This window comes from Sturnus vulgaris, chromosome 1 (assembly GCF_052056855.1).
Source record: "Sturnus vulgaris isolate bStuVul1 chromosome 1, bStuVul1.hap1, whole genome shotgun sequence".
Classification (NCBI taxonomy): Eukaryota; Metazoa; Chordata; class Aves; order Passeriformes; family Sturnidae; genus Sturnus; species Sturnus vulgaris.
The window spans coordinates 65,609,212-65,615,656 of record NC_142243.1 but is presented as its reverse complement, the minus strand read 5'-3'; the positions used below and the strand labels follow the sequence as shown (position 1 = coordinate 65,615,656).

The 6,445-nt window shown below is 37.9% G+C and overlaps 1 long non-coding RNA gene across 1 annotated transcript in view; it reads right to left on the bottom strand.

Annotated features, from left to right (window-relative positions):
* Window positions 1-5,526: 5,526 nt before the first annotated feature.
* Window positions 5,527-6,445, bottom strand: part of LOC148225267 (uncharacterized) — a 61,142-nt gene continuing 60,223 nt past the window's right edge. Inside the window, exon 8 of the long non-coding RNA XR_015805054.1 lies at window positions 5,527-6,311. This is a non-coding gene — a long non-coding RNA (uncharacterized LOC148225267). The remainder of the gene's footprint in view (window positions 6,312-6,445) is intronic.

Here is a 6,445-nt window from a genome sequence, read left to right as displayed (position 1 = left end):
TATTTTTAACTCACACTAAAGGTTGTTTTTTTCTTTTTGTGCAGATGTGCTTAAAGGAGAGTTTCAATGGTAAATTTGCAGTATAAATTTGTATGGATGTCAGTTGCCTGCAAGGGAACTACTTCAGTAGTCTGTAGGATTATGGAAACATGCATGTTGGCCACTCTTCATAGCTTTCTAGGTAATTGTGTGATCGAAGGAAAGCCCAAACTCTGTTCCCTCGTTGAGTTGTAACAGATGAAGAAGGATGTGCAAGCAAGCAACCAGGAAATAAATTACAAAACCACCAGTTTGAAAAGACTTTGTCTGAGTTTTTCTGGGTCTACATCAGTAAGCTCAGAATTTAGCAGTTTTGAGCCATCTGAAACCTAAATATTATTCTTTCTTTACAGAGGTAAGGGTAGTGCAAACCAAGCCTTAACAAAGTTTTACAATTTGCCTTTGTACCATCATAGAATAGGTCAAGGCAGAAGTTGTAATCAACATTTCTTCCCAAGGGAGAGAACCAATAAGGAATTTGGCCCCGAAGCTGAAAGCACACCCAATGCATTCAGCAATCTTTAAAAAACTTCTTGCTTGTTGCCCCGCACTACTTAATTAAAAGGAATGTCAGGCATTTCTGAAAAGACAGTGGGTGAGTTGTCAAATGTAACAAAGAGAGAAAATAATTTCCAAAAGAAAGGAAATCTATGTAAATTTTATTACCCATCCTCTTCTATACTAAACCACAGCTATGATAATTTTAAATTATTTTTCTATGGCATTTTAAAATGAAATGTGATTCTCTTGTTCATTCTCTGGCAATATGCCCTGAAATATTCCATTAAGTGTTTTCAATTACATGCCAGTCCCAATAGGATCTCAGTAAGAGGTTTTTAAAAGATATCTTATCTAGTACATTATCTAATGTAGTTTGAATTCTATCAATGCTGCAATAAATAAAAATAAATTAAGTAACACAAAAGAAGTCTTGTAGCTTTGAATCAATAGACTGGGTAGAAGCTGAGGAGATACACATATGTTCTCTTCTCCTTAAATAAAGGTTTCAGAACTTGGCACCAGAGCAAGTTTTTTTATCTCATTTTATCTCATTTCCGGCGCCTTGTATCAAAGTCTATTTCAGGAATAAAAACAAAATTAAACCTAAACTACATTATTATTATTTCTGAAAGCATAGATGACTATATTTTTGAAACATATGGAGGTACATTATCTTCATTATGACACAAATTACTTCTCAAAGGCTGAGTTGGAAGTGGCTGCTGAGACATGCAACTAAGAGCATGCTTGAGTGCTTGGCCTTGCCTTGCAGCACCAGAGTAGAAGGGTGTGCACACATGTGTGCCCATGTATGCCCATGACAATATGCTGGATACAGGTGTGCCACCAAGGCAACCTCGTCATGTTGCTCGTTCTAGATAATTCATTGGACAAGTTATCCCATTCCTATAAACACTTGAGCAGTATTTCATCTTACTGACATGAAGTCTCATATTTCAGCAAAGGAAACCTCTATCAATGTAAACTGCTTTTTCTTCTTATTCCAAACTGCTCACGATAACCACAGTGTTTAGCTTGACCAGGTGTTTGGTTCCACTGATGTCTGGAATGGAGATGTGGAAGAGCTCGTGTAACATCACGTGGCATTACTTCTGTTCTCTCACTTGATGGCTTGAACATTAAGCACCAGTAGGTATTCCCCTTAGGATTCTTATTTTTAAATTCCCATAGTAATCTTGCACAGGAATGGTGGGAACAAACAAGCCAATGCATTTTGAGATGGGACTTAATTACTTGTAAATATAATTGTGTGATATGGTGGTGCTAGGTATGTTGACTGTACAGTTATTTCCAGGACCCATGCCTTATGTCTGTATCAAGATCTTAGGATCAGTTTTCTCTCCTCTGTCTTTCTCATGGACTGACTGTGATCCCATCCTTATAACCCTGTGTCCTGGGAGCCCCTTAGCCTTCACACTGAGAAGCTGTGAAAAACCATCATTGTTTTCATATTTGATGACAGGCTGGCTGTTGGGAAATGAAGGTAAAGAAAGGAGAGCTCCATCACTGTCCAATTTGCTTTGTTGCAAGCTTCTTAGCTTTGTGTCGTATTTTAACAAAGATTTATAACATGCTGACTGGCTAAGGCCCCAGGGTTGCTGGAAGTAAAGGGTGGGGGGAGGGAACAAAAACTGCTAATAAAAATGTAACATTATATTATGATAATTAGCATGAAATGTGAAGATTTTTATAAATTGCTTATCTGTTTTAATTATTCTTGAGACATCTGTAATATTAATGCACGTATAAAGAACAGTTAATTGGAAAATAAATGAGAGATCTAAATGTATTTTCCTACTCTGTGAATATAAAGGGGAGCCTGGATATTAAATCTTGAACTTCCAAATTCTTTTTGTTATATTGTAGAAATGTACAAATTAATCAAACATTTAGTATATAAAACAAGCCTTGACAAATCCCAGTTCTGATGGATTAACCAGTGGAATCCTAATACCGAGGAACCAGGACAGTTTGTTTCAATTTTTTTAAACAATTCCTTTGTTAGCAACATCACCAGCAAAATCTATCTCTAACTAAGTTTTCCCTAAGTGACATTTCCTTTATTTTTTTATACCTTCCACAGACATGATTCTGGCATACAGACAACAGCATGTGTCAAGCATGAACAAAATGACTATAGGCTGACAGTGATTTTCCAATAAGTTTTCTTGGGAGCTACTACAAAGCCAAACTATAGGTGTGTCCCTGCTGCTTGCATATATTAATGTGTTATGTACACACATACGTATACCTCATCTTTGAGGAATAAATGCAAAAACAATTAGCTATGTGGGCAACCAAAGAGATAAAATTGAAAAGATATGAGGAGAATAAAACCCGAGAAATGTGGAAGATATAGAGATAAACATCTTTAAATCAAAAGTAGGACTTAGAGTTTCTGCTCTGCTGCAGTTTCATGTTTATTAAAAGGTTTTATCCTGGAATCATCAAGACCGAGGCCACTAGCTGTTCATTTCTCCTCCATTTATCTTATTGATTTCCAAGTTATGGGGATTACAAAATCCAGTCATGCAAACCCCCCTCCAAAGTGTTTTGCAGACTCCATGAAAAACACATTCAGCAAACAACACAGAGTTCACTCTTCCTTCTCTCCTACTTCCAGCTCTCTCTCTCTCTCTCTCTCTCATTTTTTTTTCACTATACTGAGCCTACAGGTAATGTTAATCAGTCATAAATGTGATTATTTCTTCAGTGAACATCTTTCTGGTTTTTGTTTGTTTGTTTGTTTGTTTGTTTTTGTTGTTGTTGGTTTGGTTTGGTTTGGTTTGGTTTTTGGTTTTGTTTTCTTTTTCCTGGTCAGAATTGTGAGAGTAATATCTGAGAGAAAAATCCTCAGAAAAGCAGAGGGATTAACACCTAGATTAATGTATATGCTGACATATGTGGAGCCTATTAACTGGCGGACACATTATTGCCAGTCACTCAAGTCCAAGTTCTGCTTTCTGACTTACATATTCCTAAATTTCATTTGAGAAAATCATTATTTTTTCAAGAAGCAGCCTAGTCACTGGTCTTAAAACAACCATGGTCTTAAAACGACCATACATACATACAACTTAAACATACCACATATGTTTAGGTACCATATTTTGAACCAGTGATGTGACACTGGTTAATGTTAAAATGTGTTTCTCCTGTGTTTCCCTATTTATGTCCCAGTTTAACATGAACAGTTACCTTCAGTGAAACTAAGGCAGACTGCCTTCAACATGCCTTGCTTATTTGAGGCCCAATACACCAATACAGACGTTTCCCTCTTGACAGCAGCATGAGGTTACAGTGGTTTCACCCCCATTTCACACCTTGCTAGGAGGAGACACAAAAGACTATCAGCCGGGGCAGAATAAGCTGGATGAGTTCACAATGGGATCACGCCTGGCTTTTGTGGAGACAGAAGCCTTGATTGGTGAAACAGGAACATGTGTAGAAGAATGAGCTTGGGAAAGACTCACACTTTTACTGAAAAATCAGGAGCTGCCAGATGACAAACATGATCTCTGGTGCCTGAGCTTAGAATTTTAAGGCATGGTGCCAATTTTATGTAGCAGGTATTTTAGATTTTATCGGTCAAGCACCAAATTCTGGTAATTTTTATTATTGTTTTCTTTTTTGCTTGACACAGTCACTTATGTTGTAAACTAATCTGAGAGATGGGTTGAATAGGGGGTGCTGACCATGCCTTTAATTTCAAAATAATGAAAGATTTATGATGTATTCTAAAGTAGAATAATGAAACCATATTTACAAGTTTTATGTGGTGGGCTTTCTTATTTCTATTTCACCTATTAAATCATAATGGATGCGTTTTATGTGTTATTTGTGTAGCAACTTTTTTCATGTGACAAATGACAAACTCCTTATTAGGATGGTTCCCCAAAATGAAATCTGGTAAAAAGAGTCACTAGTATTAACCCTATTTCTTTAAAGAATTTTCATTTACTTTCACTTTCCAGTGTTGCATGAAACAGACCACTTTACATTTCAGGTAAGTATAATAAAGCTCCACATCTTATAGGAGATGTAGAAATTATATGAAGGAGTCAACATAGCTCTTTCCAGTTTTCTGCTACCTGTCTGCTTGGATACCTCCTGCAGGTGAGATGCTAGTGGGACTGAAGCCCTATGACAGAAATGTAGTTTAATCCATGGCAAGGGGCTGCTTCAGACACCTGGGAAGCCATTTGGTAAGGTCCCTATCTGTAGGTAAAAAGACATGAGACCTTCTGTTCGAGCTTCTCCCTGAGCTGAGTTTTGTGTAGGGAGAAATCAGACCAGTAAAAGATGCCCACAAAAATCCCATGTGCACCTTGTTTCAACCTGTGGATGGAGCTAATGCACAGAGGCAATCTGACTTCTCCCAGTCCTCTTGACACTAGGGCTTGGAAAGTGGGCAGTGATCAAGGCAGCAGGGTAGAAGGAGAACCCCTCATCTGTGGTAGATTTGTATGCTGAGTGCATCCATAGGCACCATTTTTCTGACAGATGAATGTGGTTTAATAGACAGTGCAAAATGGAAGACGCTGTATGTACAGACCTAATGCAGTAGGTGAGACATTTTAAATATTGCTATTAATTATATCCAAAGTATCTGAGCAAGAAAACAAAATTAAGATTTCAATTTAATGAAAAAGTGATAGATAAATTACCTAGCTAGATATTTGAATAAAAAATGCAAATAAGTGGGAGATTTGAGCAGTGGCTTATGAAAGTCTATTTGTTCTTTTTTATGTGTGGCTACTTTTGTAGCCTGTCTGCTTTTTTTGCAGGGTTAGTCTAATTATTTTTATCCCAGGTGTAAAATATTGTAAATGCACACAGAGGATGCAGCACAAGCCATGTGCATATGTTTGCTTGTGCATAGAAATGTACATGAATTCACTCATGTATACATATGTATGAACTCTTTATTTTTGTGTTTATGTAGATACATATACACATGCGCTCAGTATATCCAATATCTTAAGCCACTCGAGATTTAATTTAAGCACACATATTTTCCAGAATGATTCCTTCAGCTATCAGCCACCGCAGTAAGCCTTCCTCTCCCTGCACTGTTGTGATAAAGCTGCCCTGCCATCACTGACCTGAAATCTCAGCAAGCTGATGGGTAGATCTTGTTTCAGATATGCATTTTGATGAGCCTTCAGTACAAATCCAATCTGGGTTGCAAGCTAGCTGATGCATGGCTGGCCTTCTGTTCCTTATTTAACAGAACCATATTTTCCTCATTCCATATACCGAATTCTGTTTAAGGATCTCTGTTCAGACTAAATTTGAAAACAAAATATACTTCAGCTGATATGAGGAATCTATACACAAGAGCAAGTGAAAAGAGAGAGCGGCACACGTTTTCAGCCATAATTTAGTACACAGATGGTAATGATAGGAGGTGTTGGTTGCAAGAAATGAGTTGTTCAGGAAGATTCGCTCAGCTGAATTTTGATTTTCTTTCCAGCAGACCTCCTCACTTGGTATTGTTTATGCAAATATACCCTCTTTTCAAAAAGCGTCTGGCTTCAGAAAAGGCCTGGCAGTGGAGCACAAAAGCGAAGTTGTACAGCAGCTACCAGACCTGAAAAGACAGGCTGAATGGAGCAATGGATGCAATATGCAGTCGGCCAGACAAACAGAAGAACCATTCTTCTCTGGGTACCAGTGGTGTGTGGAGAAGGCAGTCTATCCCAGAGGGAGGAAGAAAAGGCCTGGAGGTGGGGGTAACTGCCCTGATCCTATAGAAAAAAAAATGAAAGGCTAAAGGGACCAGAGCCAAGCATTATAGATGCAACTACGGTTGAGACATAAAACTGTTTTAACCCACTTTTAGGACCTCTTGTGGTGCTGCTAACTTTGCCAAGGGAAATTA